The sequence below is a fragment of the Epinephelus lanceolatus genome, chromosome 1 (assembly GCF_041903045.1).
Source record: "Epinephelus lanceolatus isolate andai-2023 chromosome 1, ASM4190304v1, whole genome shotgun sequence".
Taxonomy (NCBI): domain Eukaryota; kingdom Metazoa; phylum Chordata; class Actinopteri; order Perciformes; family Serranidae; genus Epinephelus; species Epinephelus lanceolatus.
This window is the reverse complement of record NC_135734.1, coordinates 37,695,020-37,716,095: the sequence shown is the minus strand read 5'-3', so window position 1 is coordinate 37,716,095 and position 21,076 is coordinate 37,695,020. Positions and strand designations below refer to the sequence as shown.

The window sequence follows — 21,076 nt, the reverse complement described above, 5'->3', positions numbered from 1 at the left end:
TTATATTAACATAACGAGGAAATGTTGCTCGTTAACGTATCTGGTAAGCAACAAAAATGTTGATCCCAAACATATTTACAAAATCAGAACTGACAATGTTTATTTCCACCAGAATAAACAATCTATCAATACATCACCCACTCACAGTGACTACAGCATTGTTTTTATTGTTACTTTTTTAAAAATATCTGAATCAAGAATACTTAATTGATCCCCAAGGGAAATTGTGATAATTAACATTTAACCTTAACCAAACTGCTTTGTTGCCTAAACCAGACTGGTGCTGTTGGAGATCAATCGCGGTCTCCAGACCACTTTTTGAGGGCATTTTTTCTCGACCTTGTCTCCGTCTCTCAGACAAAGGATTTTATTTCAAGACCAGCCAAGACCACAACTGCAGGGATATCATTGAAATGCCTGTGCAAAAAAAGAGCGTTAAATAAAGATGGTCAGATAGATTTTTAGCTCTTTGGTGTCTGTATTTGTTTGCTCTCAAAAAACAGCAAATAAATACAACACTATTCTCATTGTGCACTGATACAAACACACATATATACAGTTTGCACACAAAGAGACGAATGAAAGGGAATTTGTATTCTGTGGGAGTTTTTGGGCGGTCTTCCAGATCAATTTGAGGAGTGTCTACTTTTTATCACCAGTGTGTTATGCGGTGTGGGACTGCCACTGATCTGGTCTTTGTTGCGGTTTCTATACACTCTAGCTTTGATCAAAACTGGCGTCACAGTCCTGCACTCTGTGTGTCCACAGTCCACCCCGACATCCTCTCTGCGATTCCAGCTCGTTACATAAATGTAGTGTTTCATTAACTCAAAGAAACGTTGACTCTGAACACAGTCCAGACAGTGACTACCGTGTCACCACAATGTCATTTAGAGCAGTGGTTCCCAACGGGACCAGCTACGGGGTCCAAATTTCTCCTTAGTCATTTGTTCGAGGTCCCCACAGTTGAATACATACAGCGTCAAGCTAGTTTTCTGTCTCTACAAGAAGCAGTATGTAAGTCACTCACCCTGCAGCAGGAAACAGTACTAAAAGTAAAAACTCTGTTTACAAACTACAAATGTTTGTAACCCACCAGCTGTCACTGGGCGAAAGGCAGTCACCAGACTATCACAGGGCTGACACATAGAGACAGACAACCATTCACACTCACATTCACACCTACGGACAATTTAGAGTCACCAATTAACCTGCATGTCTTTGGACTGTGGGAGGAAGGCGAACCAGGAACCCTCTTGCTGTGAGACGACATTGCTAATCACTACACCACTCTGCCGCCCCAATTAAATAATATAAAAACATAATTACTTGGAGAAAGGGTCGTCCATTTTCTCACCAAAGCATTACAGCAACAATAATAGAACTCTGTCAGTGTCTGCAAGTAAATGCCACTAAATTTCAGTTTAAGGCTCAATTTTCTCCCACTTATCCTTTTTACTGACATGTCCACAGAGATACAATACATTCTTAGATAGAAACAGATCCCATTCAGTCCATCATAATATCTCCAAATTTTATTCAGCTACACCTGCTGTATTTCCTCTTCAGTCTTCAATCAATGAATATCGAAACTAAAACTCCAGTAGCATGTATCAAGTAAAGGTAAAAACTGGTCAGGTCTGAGTTCCTAAACAACTTACTAAACCATATTGTTTCTCTTATAGGATGTCAAAGTCCAGGGTAAATAGAAAATATAAGTGCAATTTTCAATAGTTAGAACAAGTAAATTGTCCTGGTTGTGGTTTACCTTACCCTATAGTTTCTATTTTCTTTCCACTATTTACTTCCTTGCTTTCTGAAGTTGCTTCTAGGAATACCTCAAGTAGGTGGGAAATCTTAAGGATTTTCATAATACATAACATAACAAAAGATGAGCCTGTGGGAGTAAAGGAGTCCCAGTTTAATGTGCGCAGTTTTATTTAATAAAAGAATGTTGCGAATCATTTTATTTTTTCATTAAACAAGAAATGTGTTATATTCTAACAGTATACTGAGAGCACCAGGAAAGCAGAACTGAGTGCACTTTAATATCATTTATTTTTCACAAGTAATATAATTATCGTGACATTCAAAAACCTTATCATATATTTTCCTCATATTGTGCAGATCCACTACACAGGTGTTAAATATCTTTTACAACCACTTGGCTTTTTCTGTCTGCTGAGGTTGGGAAGAAGGTACCAGCCACAAGGATCTTTAATGAAGACACTGCTTAAGACTGCTCAGTCTACATTCACCGTTACAGTCATTGGTTTAATGCACACATTGAAGGAACTGACAGGATCTCATTTTACTATTTTATAGGAATTCGTGTGACAAATAAATTGATTGGTTGATTTTTTTGTGTCTTGTGTTACTATAAATCCCATCCAAACACCAAAAGCAACAGCATTAGCATTTTCCTGTTCTCTTTGACATCCCTGTGGGTGTCACTCAGCTGCAAACCCATGTGTTTCTACTGAGGATACACTGCATCTTTTAAAAAAGGGGCACAATTAAATGAGTTATTGCCGTTAAAAAAGGTAAAGACATTTTGTAAAATAGCTGGGCACTGTAGTTTTTTAGTTAACATGACTCAAACAGGAGAAAAAATGTGCATTTGTTAGGAACTATTTTCACCTGTGGACTGATACACATGATTTAATATTTACAGCTCCAACATGGTGTATATGGAATAGTTTCATTATAAATACAGAGCTTATCAGTGAGCCACACAGCTGAAGAATGTGACATGTCCCTTCATATGATGATCAGCATTAGAGGGCTGTGTACACGATTTACTTGTTAACATTCCCCTGTAGTACTTGATACAAACCTTATGCATCAGTTTTGAGCAAATGTTGTGTCTGCTGTTGAGAGCTTAAATGAATACTTAAACATTTTTAGAAATATGGTTATTCATTTTCATGCTGTGTGTTAGATTGAAGAAGATTGAGGTCACTCTCTCTATGAAGCTACCACCAGGAGCCTGCTAGCTTAGCTTAGCACAAAGACTGGACACAGGAGGGAACAGTTATGTTGGCTGAGGGCATCTGAGTACTTTCTCAGCACAGTCTTGTTTCAAACATCCAAACACAACTGCAACTTAAAATCCAGGTCATCCCCCAGGTGGAGGAGCCCGACTTTGACCCCTAGTGAAGCCCCACTTGTCCACGTGTCCTTGAACAACACACTTAATCCACTGACCCTGCACCCCAAGCAGAGGACGAAAAGAGAATTTCTCCATTGGGATGAGACTAATGTAGTTACATTACGCTGAAAACACACATACTTGAGAAAATGACTTGATTAACATCACTAAACCGCTTATTTACTTGAAAGAACATTACAATATCAATTACAAGGACACTGTTTTCACTGCCATTAAGGTGGATCAAACATCAATACTGCTCTCTATTTTATATTCATTACCTTTCTGCATAGACTCATCACCATTCTGAGCGTGTTTGTGTATTTACACGTAACAATCAGGATTGGATGGGCAGAAAAAAATAAATAAAAAAGGCATTTGAAAAGTTTTGACATTCCTTTCAGATAAGCCTTAATTACGCCTGTAAAGATTTTCAATTTGGAACTTGACTTGAAAATAGATTGCAGGGAGCTTCCATCTTCCCATTAGCTAGCAATCCTGAAATCTCATCTACAACATTAAAAACATTTTGCTCCCAATCAATACGCCGCTATTCACATTCCCACAAAAGGCAAGACAACAATTGCCGATTGAGTGCTTTTCACCCGGCAGAAACTTACTGATGCAAAAACAGGTCAGGGTCCGTGCCCTTGATGTGATTATCTTTAAGCCACCAGCACGCCCTCCGATCAAAGTTAATTTCAAAAGTTGGGCTAGTTTGGATGGAATATTCAAACTTTGTTTAAGAGACAGACTCATGTGGACAGCAGGCAATCAAAAGAGGAGCGACGAGCAAAGACAATCATCGTAAATCACCTGATTGTACGGGAAAACTAATGATGTGTTGGTGTCAAGAAACTGGCCAGCATCAAAAAATTCTGCTACAATATAATTCAATTAGTCGAAAAAGAAAGAGTCAAAGACAGATGTCGCACTAAAAGCCTTTCAAATGTTCTCAGCCTTGTCTGCTGGTCTCACACAATGATGTGCCTCACTGGGTGTAGTTCTGCTGTACATACGCCCACTCTGCTGAGATGTGAAAAGGAGGAAAGAAAGCTACAGAGCGAGCTGCGGCTCAGTCTGGCCTGGGACTCTCGACTCATTAAGGTGCAGGGAGTGGCTGGTCGGGGCTGCCCGTGTGGAGAGAGCTGCTGATTAAAACCGGAGCTGCTGGCGAAGGTCGCTGACTCTGAGGCTGGACCCAATACCACCATGCAGTGTGGACAGGAAGAGAGGTCAGAGAGCAGGGCGCGGTGGTCAGCCCAAGCTGGTAACGATCCATGTGAGAAGAAACAACTGTGAACTGTCTGACTACTGTTGCTACAAGTGTGGGTCTGTGAGATGGTGAGAAAGTTTTAAAGTTATTAACAAACTGGGGAAGGAACTTATAACTGACTTAATGAGGGAAAGAAATACTTCTCTAAAGTCTTCACAGCATGTCTCAGAAAAGTAGACAAACACCACCCTCGACTTAATCAGGTGGAAAAATACAAAAATTCAAATTTAAAACATCAAAGGAATGGTTTGACATTTTAGAAATACACCTACTAGCTTTTAATGCAATTGTATGAGTGCTCCGTGAGACGATTGTTACCATTCCATTGAAGCGATTGCTAGGAAATGGTTAGCTTAGCTTAGCATAACTTACTGTACCACCTGAAAACTGGAGAACAGGATAAAAATAAATTTAAATGACTAAATAGGATAAAAAAGGGAGAAAAGGCGACACAGACATAAATAAAATCAAGTAATTAAGTTGGATAAGACTATAATTGAGGCGTGAAGTGTCATAGAAAGACCATTAGGTCAGTCTGCAGTAGCTGTGGTTAATTACACCAGACAGGTTTTGTTTACTTAAAGAAAAGTTACCATATTTGTCAATTAGTGAGCTTTAGAGTTGCTGGTAGGCTCTTCTTTAATCTTTTCAATTTCTTTAAGAACGTATTCTGAGAAAAAATTATGGAAAGGGCTTCTCCTCCCTCCTTCAAATGTTTGATGAATTCTCTTCTTACTGTATTTATCATTTTTGTGCATGTTATTGTTTATTTCATATTTATGTTTTCTTTATTAGTCATTTTTGTTCTGATTTTAAACATATATGTTTTAAAGAGGAGATACCCGCACAACTGGGCTGGACAGCCACAAAAAGGTCCACAGGCTGAGATCAATGCAAAAAATAAAATAACATAAGAAGTGAATAAAAACAGCAGCAAACGTTTCAGTCCTTGACTATCATCAGTGATGTTTGCGGCTGTTTTTATTTCATTCACTTTTTACTTTTACCCACTTTGAGCACTCTTTTTGTGCACGGATGTCCTAAACAAATTGACTAATGTTTGCATTGATCTCAGCCTGGTGACCCTTGTGGCTGTCCAGCCCAGTTGCACTGGTGTACGGATATCTCCTCTGCCGTCCTTTCTTGTTTGTCTTTTGTTCCGACGCACCAAGGCTGTGCAACTAATCGTCTGGTGATCGCGATTACAATTTTGAGGTCAAACGATTTCAAAATTAATGAAATCGAGGGTAAACGATTTTTAGTCACGGAAGCCTGGAGATGTTACTTTTGTCTTCTACGGAAGCCGCGCATGCGCAATACCACCATGTAGAGACAAAAATGACATGCCGTAGTTTAAACAATATAACTCGTCACGTGTCGTCATCAATCGTTTGCATAATCATAAATTCAATTTTGACCAAAATAATTGTGATTAGGATTTTTTTTTTTCCATAATCGAGCAGCCCTATGACGCACCCAAGACAAACTTTTTTGTTGCCCTATGTACGCATAGTTTCACAGCAGCCCTAGACCAATAGTTATGCGACCCACAGTTCCTGAGGGTCGACCCTCTGGTCAGGCGATTCAGGTAAGCTTTTAAGAAAATAGCATGTGTTGTGAGCGGGCAGGTCATCAGATGATGGATCAGCATTGTGATTAAGTTATTATAACTTACGGAAACATTGTGCAATAGTCCACCTTCCACCTTCTCTTTCCCTCTCTTTGTCTCTCTCACACAGCAAACAACTCTATCACCAGCGCTCAGTGTTTTTCATTATCCAGCTTTTGACCAGGAAAATCTGTTATTCAGGTGTGTTTAAATCTCTTTGGTGATAATATCAAGTGAAAATATTTCCCTCTGAGAATATGTAGGCCTAACACTGTGTCCTAACAGCAAGCAAGCATCTCTCTGTTCACACTGAAACAGTAAAATATGCACTTCTGTTACGTCATGTAAACAAACCATGTAGAGTATCAGCTGTGCGCCTGAGATTGGACTTAAGATGTTACCAGTTGTAAGATGGGTGAGTGCTTGCTTCCTTCCTAGGCTTGAGCTCGTTAAATAGAAAACATGCTTTATATTGTGATATTTACTGGAATTTACATACAATACAGCCAACAGGTCATCAGGTTAAGGTCTATGTTTATGGGTCGGGTGGGGCGGCTTGGCTCACATAACAGGCCAGGTCGTTGGGGGTTTTAAAAACCTTGACCTGAGCATCACTAATGGTGACTAAGGGGTTCTGGATGGTGTTTAGATCTGATAAAAAAAGAAAAATTAAAAGGTATAAAAATAATTTAAATCAGAGAAACATGATTTATGAATCATTTAACATTCATTCATTTTGAAGTAATCCCTCTGGGCATATTTCACACAACCAGCGGTGTATATATTACTGCTATTTTTTCCTCACATTCTTTGGGTCAAACATACATGACTGCATACGGTTCAGAGCTGCAGCTCTGGGCAGGTAAGAGGTCGATGTGTTGCTCAAGGACACTTTGACAGTGGTTGAAGGACCACTGACCCTCTGATTCCCTCCGATGTAAAATGATCTGTCTAACCACCAGGTCACCCTGTCACCTTGTTCCCAGTACAAACTATGCTCTTTATATGGCATCAATGGGAGCAACTCAGTGTGAGGGTCGTCAAGCATTACATACATGTCGGAGAAAAGCTGCCTGTTTTCTCCATGCGCTCTCTCAACACCTGTGATCAATATGTTTCTATTAAAGCACTTAGGACTGTCATCAGTTCGAATCATCAGGCACCGACGTCAGCAAGAGGCAGAGATGAGAAACAAAGAAAGGTGAAAGGACAGAGACCACTAATGAGAACTGGCAGGAGGCCCAACCCTCCAGCCAATCAATACCACTCTGAAGCAGAGCCCTCTGCACTACAATCATATCCATCGACCACTGATTGACAAATGCCAATATGCAACCAGAACCTGCAAAGAGCTGGAAAAAAGAGGTATACTCACATCGTTCTGCCGTCCTCTTGAAACATCTGCTGTTTTGCTGCTTATTATTGCAGCTATTAGGGATTAGGAATGGATGATAAAACAAGAAACCTGTGTCTATATTTTGTCACATTAAGGATGATTAGAATTAAAGAATTTCAAATTTCTTTCCATTTTTTTATGTGGTGCACAAATATTATATTCCCTATTAGTGTAGGCCAAAACACAAAAATACACGCCCATTAGTTTCAATGAACGTACCCACAACGGCAGCAGCTAGACGTGCACAGGCACCCCTGGATGTGCCACCCTGCAAAACTTCACGTCAATGTCCTACATCCAGTCTCGTCACCCGCAGAATTAAATGCATTTTCCCCACACTTCCTCTCTGTACATACCGGGTACCTTACCAAAAAAAAAAAACCCATGATTTTTCATGCAAAAGGTAGGTAGAAATTTGACAAGATCTGTTTGATCATTTTGTTTGATCTCTTTATCACAACAGTGTGTAAGAAATATTTATTCATATGTTTGTATTAAAACCAAATAATGAACTTAACCAGCAACTCAATCACCAGGAAAATGTTGGCATTGTACATTTCTGCAAACCACAGACATGTAACATTTGTATGTTATGTAGCAAATATGTTGAAACGTATCTATGATTAAAGTGTGGTCAGGTTTTGGCACAAAACCCATGGATGGATGGATGGATGGATGGATGGATGGATGGATGGATGGATGGATGGATGGATGGATGGACTGTTTCTGACAAGCAGTCAGTTATCTAGTTTATAAAACTACTGTGTGTAAACCAAACTACACAGCACTGTGCATTAATAAATGGTGACTACTGTGGTACATCCAAAAGTATAAAATATAAACCTGACATTATATTTAGGAGGGCACAGGGCATTTATAAATAAAGGTTTGCAATGTGTGAATCCTCTGACCCACCAAAAGAAGAGTTGACGGATGCGCTCTCCCTACTTTTTGGTTATTTTGCCTGCTGTGCTGTCCACTCTCTTTGACTTGATATCATGGTTTTTTCTGCAGCAGTTAACCAACCAGACAAGAGAAGACAGGCAGAGAAAAACAGAACCATCTCCCCTGACGTTATTCATAAAATGTGCTTATGGGTAAATTTGCATTCTTACATTTGGAAGGCATTTTGTTTTATGTTCTAAAACTTCTGAATTCAACGGGGATGAGGGAAATTATCCGTTTAATTCGAACAGCTGCCAGTCACATTCACCCACAATAAACTAATAATGAGGAGATTTGAATGGATTACATTAATAGCTCTGATTATACATGGATGAATTTTGTTAGAAACAGATTTCACAATTAAAAAAGTCTTCCACTGACTAAAGCTCCCAAATAAATCTGACATGAAAAGTGTATTTTTAATGTATGAACAGTGACTCTTATATAGGCCACATATACATTTAAAGTAGGATGTAATTTGTCAAAATAAATCTGGTCCCAGCTCAGAAAGCCCTTGAGGAACCCCACTGGAGACTGAACCTCATGGGGCAACACTGTACATTCATTTCTATACTGAAACATGTAGCCTCTAAGTCATAAGGTGAAGGGCTCTTCTGTTGTCCTTATCAAAGAACCAATCATGCAGGTTAGAGCGAAGCCACAGGTTGCTTTCAGCTTCTGCAGCAATCATACAATTGATCTAACATGCAGGTAGGGAGGCATCAAGAACAACACGCTGTTCCAACTGTCAGCTGCATGACTGGCTGTATCATCCTCACCTGGCCAGTCAAGCACAAGATACAGTAACAGAAGCACAACGGGGGATACATGAGAAACAGAAGCACAGCGTTGATTCTGATGCTGACAGGGAGACTTCGCTGATTGCAACAAGCAGAATCCGGAATAAATCATGTGCCAAATATTATGCACAGCGTGTGACACTGTGACACTGAGAAGGTACTCTGTTTAAAAAGTCTGTCATTAAGTCCTAAAAAGAGTCTGTCATCCGGGTGAAATTATAAATGAATTCCTGGAAAGAGTAATTTCCTTTGTTCACCAATTTTGGTAAGCATCGTTCCAAAATTGCTTATTTCTTGAACATTTTTGAAACAAGGTAAAACGTACCTGAAGACACATTATCTGCTGCCACTGGCAGAATAATTTCCTGTTTTAAAATAATGTGTTTGAAGGCTCAATGTGAGGCTGAAGGTTTTGATGAGACAGATGGTAAAACACCAGCATACTGCAAGTCTGCAAACTGAGAGCACATGACAGAGCTTAAAAAAGCAACTGCTTTATAGGACAAAGCATGACATCTATAACTTTAAAACTATACTGGAAATGGCAAAGCTTTAAGCGTTACATATGCAAACCTCGCTGTTGCTGGTATGCAGCAAGAACTTCATATAAATGTGAATCAATTATTTACACATGTGAGAAAGTTAGACAACTCTGAACAGGTACAATCTGAGAGAAGCAATCAACACTTTTCAGAAATGTGTCTCCACCAAAGTAAATGTACTACTTCACTTCAGAGATGACAACAGAGCTGGAGCCAAATGTTAGCAGGCCCATATTAGTTTATCACAGATATATTTCTATCTTGAATACATGTCATCAGTACAAAGTGTCCAACACAATCCATATTAATCCATACAAAAATTAATAAGTGAAAGTGACAGTCTGTCACTGTGCCTACAGTATGTCTTGCCGAGGAGCTGTGACTTCATGGTGTCTTATCATCACTGCGGGGTTGCCAGGCAACCAGCAGAGAATAAGGGCCTGTGTCCACTTAGCGTATTTTTCTCAGCGCAAGCGTCTTTTTAAAATTGTTCCCGATGAGGAGAAAGCGTATGTGGCAGCATCTTTTTTTCAGAGCGCTACCCTTTTTTGTTCGCCTGCTCTGTACCCTCAAAAGTTGAAAATCTTTGAACTTTTCAGAAAGGCACCGGTGACATCACTGCTGCCTTTTTAGCTAGGCTACAGTCTACTAGTAGCAGTCAACCCCCTGTTAATATAGTGTTGCAATAGCTACCTAGCTGATGTCAGTGTCAAGATATTGTTGTCATAGAAACATACCCATGCAGGGTATGTCTTTGTCTTTGACAAAAAGGTCTGAGAGCGTTTTTTGTTTTTTTATTTTATTATGAAGGGATGAAGCGCTCCCAAATGCCCTGCCACCACTTTTCTGCTGGAGAAAAAACGATGTGGATACAGGCCCTAGAAAGGACAAGTAGTACTGTCTATAAACCAACATAAAACCTAACTGCACTGTTTTTTTGCACAAATTAAAGAAACAAGACGTGACATGTAAATTACCATGTCAATTGGTAAGCTTTAGAGGTGCTGGTAGGTGGATTGTGTTGCCTTAAGACAGAGCCAGGCGAGCTGTTTCCAGTCCTTATGCTCAGCTAACTTCACTGAAACTTCACTGCCACTACCAAATAAAGACGAAATGCAAAAAAAAAAAAAAAAAAAAAAAAAATCTTAAACAGAATATATATTGGCTGATGTTATTAAAAACATAAATAATAATTACAATAACAACAACATTATTTATGAAGCAGGTGTGAAAGCTTCCACTCACCTCTATGTCACCTCCACTAAATTTGCCTTGAATTTAGGCTTTTATGTCTGTTTTGCAAGTGTCGGTGGTACTTTTTGTGGTTGGCTTTGGGCAGTGGTGGCGTGTGGCTGCGAGGCACTCATTGGGATGTGGAAATCAACTTACCAATCTGTAAACTGTCCTTTTGCCAATTTCTAGCTAACTACCTGCTGGCTAGCCTAGGCGAGGTTTTCCAATGCACACATCAAGGAGGAGATAGAGGAGAAGGCAACAGCCAGACTAGCATCCTGCTAACCACTGTAAGGCACTGCATTATGAACTGGATGATCCCTGTGCCACATCAGTTTCCAGAGGGATATCAGGAATCAGTTTCAATCCTTTGATTCACCGAAAACTTGCCTAAATCCTCGACAGTATCATTCATCCAGGAGGCTCCTTTTTTAAATGCCAATGCACCAGAGCAGAGCACTGAGGAGAGACACAGAGGAGGCAAGTGCTTTACAGTAAGAGAGGGACTGGTGCGTCTGTGGAAAGTGAAGGTGCTGTTCTGTTGCTGCTTCACTGCTATACTCAGAGCCAACTGCAAAGTAGAGTTTCTACCCATGTTCAGGTGGAGTGACCATACAGCCCATGAGGTTGGGATGTGTGGACAGTTAAATCGTTCCACTTGCAGAACCATCCAGAAACACTGACAATTATAAAGCAGCAGCAAACTATGTGAGAAGATGTAAAAAGGACTTAATTGCTGTGCTAAAGTTAAAGTAGCTGATGGGATCAGAATTCACTGGAGTTGTATGTTGTATAATTCCATGTGACAAATAAATGATTGACTGATTGACCTTTAGAAACAGAGTTTACAAAGTGCTTCAACAAGCAAAGCAAAAGCAGAAACAGCACACTCAGAAGGCAATAGAGAGCCAAACTATCCCAGTTAACATAAGCGAGACAAAACTATGGTAGAGTTAGGGTAGAGTTAAAATAAGAGGACAAAAAAAATGCAAAATGCAAGATGCAAAATATTATTAGAAACAAAGGAAATCAGATAATTAAAATAGATCAAAAAGGTGACATAACATAAAAGCAGATCTATAAAGATGGGTTTCAAGAAGCGATTTGAAAGAATTCACTGATTCTGCGAGCCTTATCTCCTCAGGCAGGTACGATCACCTTCAGATTTACGCCTTGACTCTGGAACGGCCAGAAGGTCCCCACCTGAGAATCTAAGGCTACAAACTGGCTCATATGGGGTCAACATTTCTGCTAAGAAGCTTGGGACCAAACCCAGATCAGCTTTAAAAGTGATCAGCAAAATCTTAAAATCAATTCTAAAATGAACAGGGAGCTTGTGGAGAGAAGCCAGGATTGGGGTGATGTGATGTCGTCTGTTAACACCAGTGAGAAGCCTCACTGCTGCATTCTTAACTATTTGGAGGCGAGAGACTGACCTTTGTCTGATGCCAGAGAGGAGGGAATTACAGTAGTCAAGTCTGGAGAAAATAAGTACATGAATTACTCTGACACACCAAAAGAAGGGTATTGGTTTGATTTTGGAGATGGACTTTTTTTGATATGTGGTTGGAAAGTTAGGTCAGAGTCAAATATTACTCCCGGATATTTGGCAGTCGGCTTCACATAAGCACACAGGGGTCCAAGGATATTCACAATAATGATGATAAGGTTTGGGGGGCTGAACAGTGTGATTTTTGATTTAGAGTTACTGAGTGAAAGGAGACTTTTCTGTCATCCAACAGTTTAAATCACTAAGGCAGCCGAAAGAAACAGCTAGGCTGTTTGGGTCACCAGGTCTCAGTGGAAGGTATATTAGTGTGTCGTCTGCATAGCAATGAAAAAATACACGGTGTGTTCAATGATCTGGCTGAGTGGAAGCATATGGACAAAATAAAATTGGACCTACAAATGAACCTTGCGGTACACCACAGGTCATGTGGTCATTATCTGACTCTCAAATATTTATCAGTGTCGTCCTCAGATGCCCAGTATTGGTCGGGACTACATCATTACAAAATACCGTAAAACTTCAATTGAATTTTAACCAATAAACTCCCGTCTCAATTAAACGCCTAGTCTGGTTGCCAAGCAGTTCATTTTTGTAGATGTATAAAACCAGGTTGTTGGCTACCCACTTGAGCTAATGTTAGTTAGCTGCTTTGATTGTGCATACAAATATAACCATGAGCACCAAAGAAGACAGTAAGTAATACAGAATTACCAGCATGGTAAACAAGAGAGAATCGGTCATAAAGTCAGAATATGTGTCCATTCCACGCTTACTTGGGAAGTTATTTATATTCCTTTAGTCCATGAGAATAGATGTGTTTTTCATAAAAATTAATCCAAGTGAGTGTTGTTTTAACAGGATAAAGTGGTGTTGTGTTGGCACGCCAGGTGCTGTGAAACAATTGTCAAAACTCTTTTCCTGATGCGCTGCCTGTCAGAGCCAGAACAAAGTAAGATACAAGTTCAATATTCATACTTGTTTATATAAACAATTGACTGCATTTCCCATTCTTGCTGAGCAACAGTTTTGTGTGAAAGGAATAACAGGCCTGTCCCAAATATAGGTCCGTTGAGTTCAGTCATTTAAGCAAATAATAGCCCAGGCTATTACGAAGTTTTACGATATTATGAATTTTAGCTCAACATTCTGATCTTGTTGTAGAGCTCAACAGGCCCACAAATTTCCTTCAAAATTTCCTCATTGCTGATATTTCACACCAGTAACAAAATCACATTGAAGATGGATAAACAGTTTTTATTGTGTGGTTATGTTGCCAGTACCGGTGATCTGAGGGCAACGGCCAATATTGGGGGAGGTTCGTTGTAGCAAGTGGATATCCACTGACTCTCCATGTGCCATGTTCCATTTTGGCTAAATTCACAGATATCTGCCTATGATTATTGATACATTTTCTTAAAAACTAATATAAAAATTGTTGTCAGACAATAGCCAGTGTGTTCCCAGGTTGCGTTCTGCCTCTCCACATGGACTGTGACTCAAATGTGATTGGTCATTTCTACTTCAAACAGAAACCAGAATGCTTCTGATAAAAACTTAACTAAAACTGTGAATACTTAAAATACTAAAATCTGCGCTACCAGATCTCAGATCGTATTATTGGGCCGCTAACCTTAGGATCATTCAGTACTGGTTGCGGCATAAAGAACTGTCTCCATCCCCAATTTGGCTGGAGATGGAAGCTGCCTCATCTTCACCGGCATCGCTATCGTCCCTTGCTCATTCCCCCATTACAGGCCCCTTCTCCTCCTACACTAAAAATGTGTGTGTTAAAACAACATTGAAGATATGGAATCAATTTAGGAGACATTTTGGATTTCAGGCAACTTCTTTCTTTGCCCCGGTAGCCTCCAACCCGGCTTTTCCACCATCCATAGCTGATAGTTCCTTTACAATATGGTCTAATCTTGGTATTAAGAGGTTTAAGGACCTTTATGTGGACAATATATTTGTTTCATTTGAGCAATTATCAATTGAATTTGGTCTCCCCAGGCACCATCGATCTTTAACACACTGTCAGAAATAAGTGGCTTGCAGATTGAACCAGACCCCTTTATTGCATTGTTTGGGGTACCCTCAGCCACACTGCAACTCTCCAAAGCAAGTAAAGATGTAATTGCCTTTTAGCAAGACGATTAATTTTGCTTAGATGGAAATCTTCTGTAGCCCCCACTCATGCTTCTTGGATCAAGTCCATTTTAAACTGTTTAAAGTTCAAAAAAATAAGTTGCACATTGAAAGGGTCTACAGACAAATTTTGAACTACATGGGCCCCGTTTTTCTCATATGTTAAGAGGCTTGGTTTCCCTGCGGTCTACACGGCGAATACTTTGATTATGAGGATTTCATTGTATTATCTGGTTGACCTGTAAGTAACTTAGTCAAGGTATACTGTTGATGTGTTTTTCTTTGTGTTTCTTTGTTTTATGATTATTTCTGTTGTTGTCTTTTAGCTATGCATAACAATTTACACGTGCAATGATATTGTTAATGTCCATTATGCCAAAAATTTAATTAAAAAAAGTTAAAAAAAAAAAAAAATACTAAAATCTTGTACATTGCCTACAGATTCGGCAAACACATGCAGATATCTGTTGAAAGAGATTCACTGCTAGTAATCTGAGCACACCCCCTAAATATCATTACAAAAATAATTAAAAACACATCTGCAATATTAACATCTGCCTCATTCATTCAATTTCCGTAACCGCTTATCCTGTTTGGGGTCATGGGGGGACTGGAGCCTATCCCAGCTGACATTGGGCGAGAGGCAGGATACACCCTGGACAGGTCACCAGACTATCATAGGGCTGACACAGAGAGACAGACAACCATTCACACTCACATTCACACCTTCGAACAATTTAGAGTCACCAATTAACTTGCATGGCTTTGGACTGTGGGAGGAAGCCGGAGTACCCTGAGAAAACCCATGCTGACATGGGAAGAAGGACAGAAGGGCTCCCCCACCCTGGGTTGGAACCAGGAACCCTCTTGCTGTGAGGCGACAATGCTAACCACTGGACACCGTGCCGACATTCTGTATCTTTACCCCAAATTCAAACATAACTTTCTTCAAAGCTTCAGCACATTATTATACAGCCAGAAGAAACAGTCAAGGTCATCTATAATATGCACTTGATAATATCTCAGGATTGTTTAAACAAGAGTACAGAGAGTTTACCTCAAGGTGCTCAGTGGACATAAGAGTTTGAATTCATCAAGAGGCTACCACATGACAAATAAGGGAAGATAGAAAGTCTTGAATATCAATGACCTGTTACATAACCTTAGACAGGGAAATATTCAGATAAGGCTATTTCATGGTTAGCTTCACCACTCTGATGCCAATTCACTGACATCAGAGCAATGAAAACACTGATAAGGGCAAAATATGATTTATTTTTTAATGACTGTGCTTTGAACCAGAGAGGAATCAATAAGCAGTGAATCACAGACAGGATTTATACTGTTATCAGTGCTGTACACTCCAGCACATCTTCACACCTACTCAGGGAGCTGAGATTGTATGGAGGAACATAATTACTGAAGTACATTACAGTTAAAACGTTTTAATAATTAAACCAATTACACAGTGATTTACAGTCACTTATAAAACACACACTAATCGAGAACCTGATCATCTAAACACAGAGATGCAGAGATTAAAAAAAACACACTTGACAGCTCTGGAGGGCTGAATCGAGGGCCCGAAAAACATTAACGTCAACTCAAATGTGATCTCTTGACCACCTTGTTGACATGTAGAGACATATCTGCCTGACAGGAAGCAAACTTCTTTATCCACTGAGGCATGAAGCAACAAGTCCAGCTCCAGTACGCTTTCACCACAGAGGGACACGGAGCAAAATATACAGTGTGCATTTTCTGTTTCGATCTGGCCCCATGCAGCGGGCTGCCAGCCGGCCTTTTCCAGTCTGCAAATGCAGAGGCAGATCAAACACTGGAAACAGAGTCACATCCTGGCCACAGGCCCAGACCGCAGAAACAGCAGCAGCCATAAAAACAGAGGTTGTAGGCCATACAATGGAGACACCCTATGAATTATTAATGATTCAAATCATACGGTTTGCTCCAGATCCCGATAACCCATTTAAGTTGACTGAAAAACCTGCTGAACGACTGCAGCATATTCTCCATGTAAAACTGAGCCTCTGATTCTACAGGACCACGGCTGCTGGTCTCACACAGCCAAAACACTCATTAGACGGGTATGTGAGTGTGTATTAAATATAGCTGTCAGGTAAACAATTCAAATGGTTTGCGGCCCCATTTAAAAAAGAAAAAAAAGCCTGTTAATGTGGCGGCGAACACGGCAGAGACACACTGAGGTATTGGTTTATAAAACATTCATTCCTCTTGCCTGGTGAGGAACACGGAGAGAACTCTCAGAAGACCAGTGTTTAATGGGATTACCATATTCAGAAAAGATTGACTCATTTCCACCCAGCTGTAAACCTGCTGAGCTGACAACCAGACCAAGCAAGACCCAGGAGATAAGCTCACATATGAGAGAGAGGAAGAGATAGACTGAAGCAGGAGTTCAGCTTGCAGGTAAATACCAGTATTTCTCAACCTGCTTGTTATTCTCATATTTCTGTGCGTTATAAATATTGGTCAAAATAACATTTAACTCTACTCCTACATGGTAGAGATATGGAAAATGCCGACCCTGGCCATGTTAAGGGACAAAAAGCACGAGCTTCTGAGAAAATTCTCTGCAGTTCACCTCGTTTTAGCATCTTTTAGCATGAAACTGCAGACTAGGGCTGCCTCCGAGTACAAATTTTCCTCATCGACCAATAGTCGTCATTTAGGGCCATTAGTCGACTAGTCGCCCACATGTTTAGGATATTAATGAACCTTCATTAATATAGGCCTATATTTTATCTACAAGTGCACGTCACACACTGAGCGAGCCGCCTGTTAATGACGCTGTCGGCAAAGCAGTAATGATTGTGCTAAGTGGCTAATGGGCATGTAGCTACTTCCATGTTTCAGATGATACGTCATGTTTGTAGTCGACCAATGAAGATGAGTTTACATATCACCTTGGGTTCGTCCTTCACCTTCTCAAAATGATCCCACACTTTGGATTTCCTGCCCGACATGCTGTTAACTAGCCTGTGGAATAACCGCAGGTACCAGCCCTGGAAATTAGAGGCCGTACACATGCCGCGTCTTTGACCGCCTGGAAAACACGAGGTCGAACGCTGGGTGCTACTCTTGTGCCTTTTTTGTGCCAGCTTACAAGAGCGCAGCAACAGGTTGCGTCTGAGGTTGTAACAAGCATCGTTTAGCCTATTTACCTGCAATCCTGTTTGTTTTCTGCAACTGAGTGTAAGTATATATGTGTGTATGTATGTATGTATGTGTATATATGTACACATCTATGAGCAAAAGTTAGTAGGTTTATGGAGGAAAACAGCCCCTTTCTAGTGAATACAGTAGATACCAACATGCTTCAGCCCTTTGGCTCTATGCTTTGGACTTTTAATGGAATTGTATTTTCACTGGTTATTGTATGGTCATACAAGTGGATTTAATTCCTAAATATAAGGACACGAATCAACCCACCAGGGAAACATTAAAGGTACAGAAATAGACTGGAATGAAACAACTCCACAACTTAACCCTTCTCTTTAACAATGCTATCTATGTGACTCACTTTTTTTTTGTATTTCATTCGAGAACACATATAAGTTGATAAAAAATAAAGTTAAAAAACATGAACATCCGACTGTGTAAGACTATATGTATTAGAGAAAATGAGGGAAAAGCATAATAGTTCCCCTATAACCATGACTACAAACCTAACCAGACCTTAACCACAGAGGTGGCAGGTAAGATGGTCATATGAGTCATTTTTGTAATAATAATCTGTAACAGTATTGACATCTGGTATTGTCCCATCAAATCAGACAACCCTTAAATGGGTCATTATGGAAGCTGATGCCAACCAGCCTGTTTTGTCTATTAGTTTGAAGCTTTTTGGAAAGCTGTATGAGGCTTTTCTTTATTAACACAGTTGTTTGCAGTTGTTTCCATATCTCTATAACAGGGATGGCAATATCATATCATATTATATTGGATATAAATATAAGAATAACAACCAGGTTGACAAAGACTGTTCGTTACCGCTAAGGGAGTGCTTGCAGTGCATATTATATTCAGTGGTTTATTATTCCTGTGAGAGCACCCAGAACAAGAACCATAATCCAACTGCAATACGACGCTTTTGAGGTCGAACTACTTTCAATTACTAAAATAAAGTGTGAGTATTGCTTGCTCATCGATCTTTATTCTCACAGGTCTGCTTCCTGGTGGCAGAATTTCTTCTATTTTTTAATCTTTTACTCACTGAGGACGATCTTTAGAGGGAGAGAATATAGAAACAGATGAGTGGGCCCCTCACATTCCCCGAGTGTATGCTTTAGCGGTTTAGATGAAGTCCATGTCAGTACCATTCATCTGGCTGCCAAGATGTTAGAGCCCACCACTGACTGATCAATTGGAGTCCCTCAAGGAATCATACAGCCTTATAAGTGAAAGGCTACTGAAGTTATTAAACCCAGGGACAGCAGCGGCAGAGCGGCAGAGCGGCAGAAAAAGACTCACACACAGACTCAAAGCCCTCTGCAAAGAAAGTGTTGTCTTGACACGCTTACTCATTCTCTAGACAGTCACTGAAAATGTAATAAGGGATGTTCAGACACACCATCAAAGAACCATTATGGTCTTTTGCTCATTTCATCACATGAGATTTTCTGGCGCTTTTAGCGAATAACACTGTATGTGCATTTTTCATCATCTCATTGTAACACTGTGAGATACAGTACAATGCAGGGTATTCTTCTACATTTTTGTCTCGATCTGCTCCAAACACCTGAATAGAAAAAGTCTGGCACGTGTATTCCATGACTGTCTATCACTACATGTGATTTACATTCAGATCAGGAATCACTCTCTGGGTATCAGGAGGTACTTCAAATGAAGGAAAAGGCTTCTAATTAAAGCTTTAACCTAAAGCAGAAGTCAGCAACCTTTACAATCAAAAGAGCCACTTTTGAACAAAATTAATTTAAAGAAACTGCCTGGAGCTGCAAAACATATTTGAGCCTTATGGTAACACTACATATTCAGTCTAATTTAGCCTATCAATATTAAATAATAGATCTAAATGAGCATTCAGAAATAGGTTTTACCACAGGATGGCTCCTCTGCAGTGGGCTATTTAAGATTATTTGGTACTTTAACTTTGCAGCGTTGGTGGTAAAAGCAAACAAATCTGTCCACCCACTATTAAATTCTGTATTTTCTTTTACTTTTATGGATTTGGATCCACTGCTAGTTTAGCTAGGAAGGCTCAAGACTAACCATCACTGTTGAGGTTTGGCAATATTGAAAGGAAACGGCACCAGGCCACAGACATATGATGCACGTTTTAGTTGATGAAATGTTAATTTATTTATTTTTTTCAATTGAGTGCACAGGATACACATTTACACATTTTTACAATTGGAGAATGTTAGAATTTATTTAGGGTTGCAACAATTATACATAAAAATGAAAATGTTTTTAAAAAAATTAACCGAGCCACTGGAGAGGGGCGATGGAGCCACAGGTTGCCTATGCATGACTTAAAGGAACAATGTTTAAGATTTAGGGAGCGTTAGTGGCATCTAGTGGTGAGGACTGCACATTGCAACCAGCTGAAACTTCTCCAGGTTAGAATTCCTTCAGTGTTCATTGTTCAAAAGGTTTATATTTGGAGCCAAACTATCTGCAGAGGTCTCTTCCTCTCGAAAACAAACAGACCAGGGGTCTCATTTATAAACTTAGCATAAGCACAAAACGAGGCCTGAAAGAGGTGTACGTCACTTTCCATGGAAAAGTTGTGATCTATAAAAACAGACTTGATGGGAGAAACTTTGACCCGTGCTTACGAACATTATGGAGATTATTTGTCCGTATTTAGTGTGGATCTTACTCATTGTTTTATAAATGAGACCCCAGGTGATTAAAACCAGTAAAAACACTGAGTAAAGAAGTTTCACGTTACCAGTCAGTGTGTCTCCTACACTGTTAGGCAGGTCACAGATTGTCCACCAGCCCAGCACCTGCTAATATATGCTCACCATATTTCTGATAATGCAAGACCCTGATGTTCAGGAAGTTTTTACCAGCAGCTGAATTATGCGCAGAGGTCTTTCCCTCTCCAAAACAAACAATCCTGGTGATTTAAACCAGTAAAAACACTGAGTAAAGAAGTTTCACGTCACAAATAGGGTGAGTGTTTTTATCAGTCTTTCATTGAGAGCCTCCTGTGTTTTTCATTTATCTGCTGGTTTCACAGCCTCACATTGAGAGACAGACACAGTTGTCAAAATCTGCTGGAAAGACCACAGGAGTGACACAGCAGGACTTGACCAGTTTCTGCAATCAACAAATCCTCAAGAAAGTCACAGCTATTTTAGCTTCTTCTGGTCATGTTCTTGCAGGCAAGTTTTCTCTGTTGCCGTCGGGCCTTCGCTTTACCTGCTTGTAAAACTAACCGGTATTCAAAATCTTTTAT

General features: G+C 39.9%; 1 protein-coding gene across 1 annotated transcript in view; it reads right to left on the bottom strand.

The window, feature by feature from the left end:
- The window catches only part of tafa3a (TAFA chemokine like family member 3a), a 171,902-nt gene that overhangs the window by 15,342 nt on the left and 135,484 nt on the right, over positions 1 to 21,076 (bottom strand). The window lies entirely within an intron of this gene.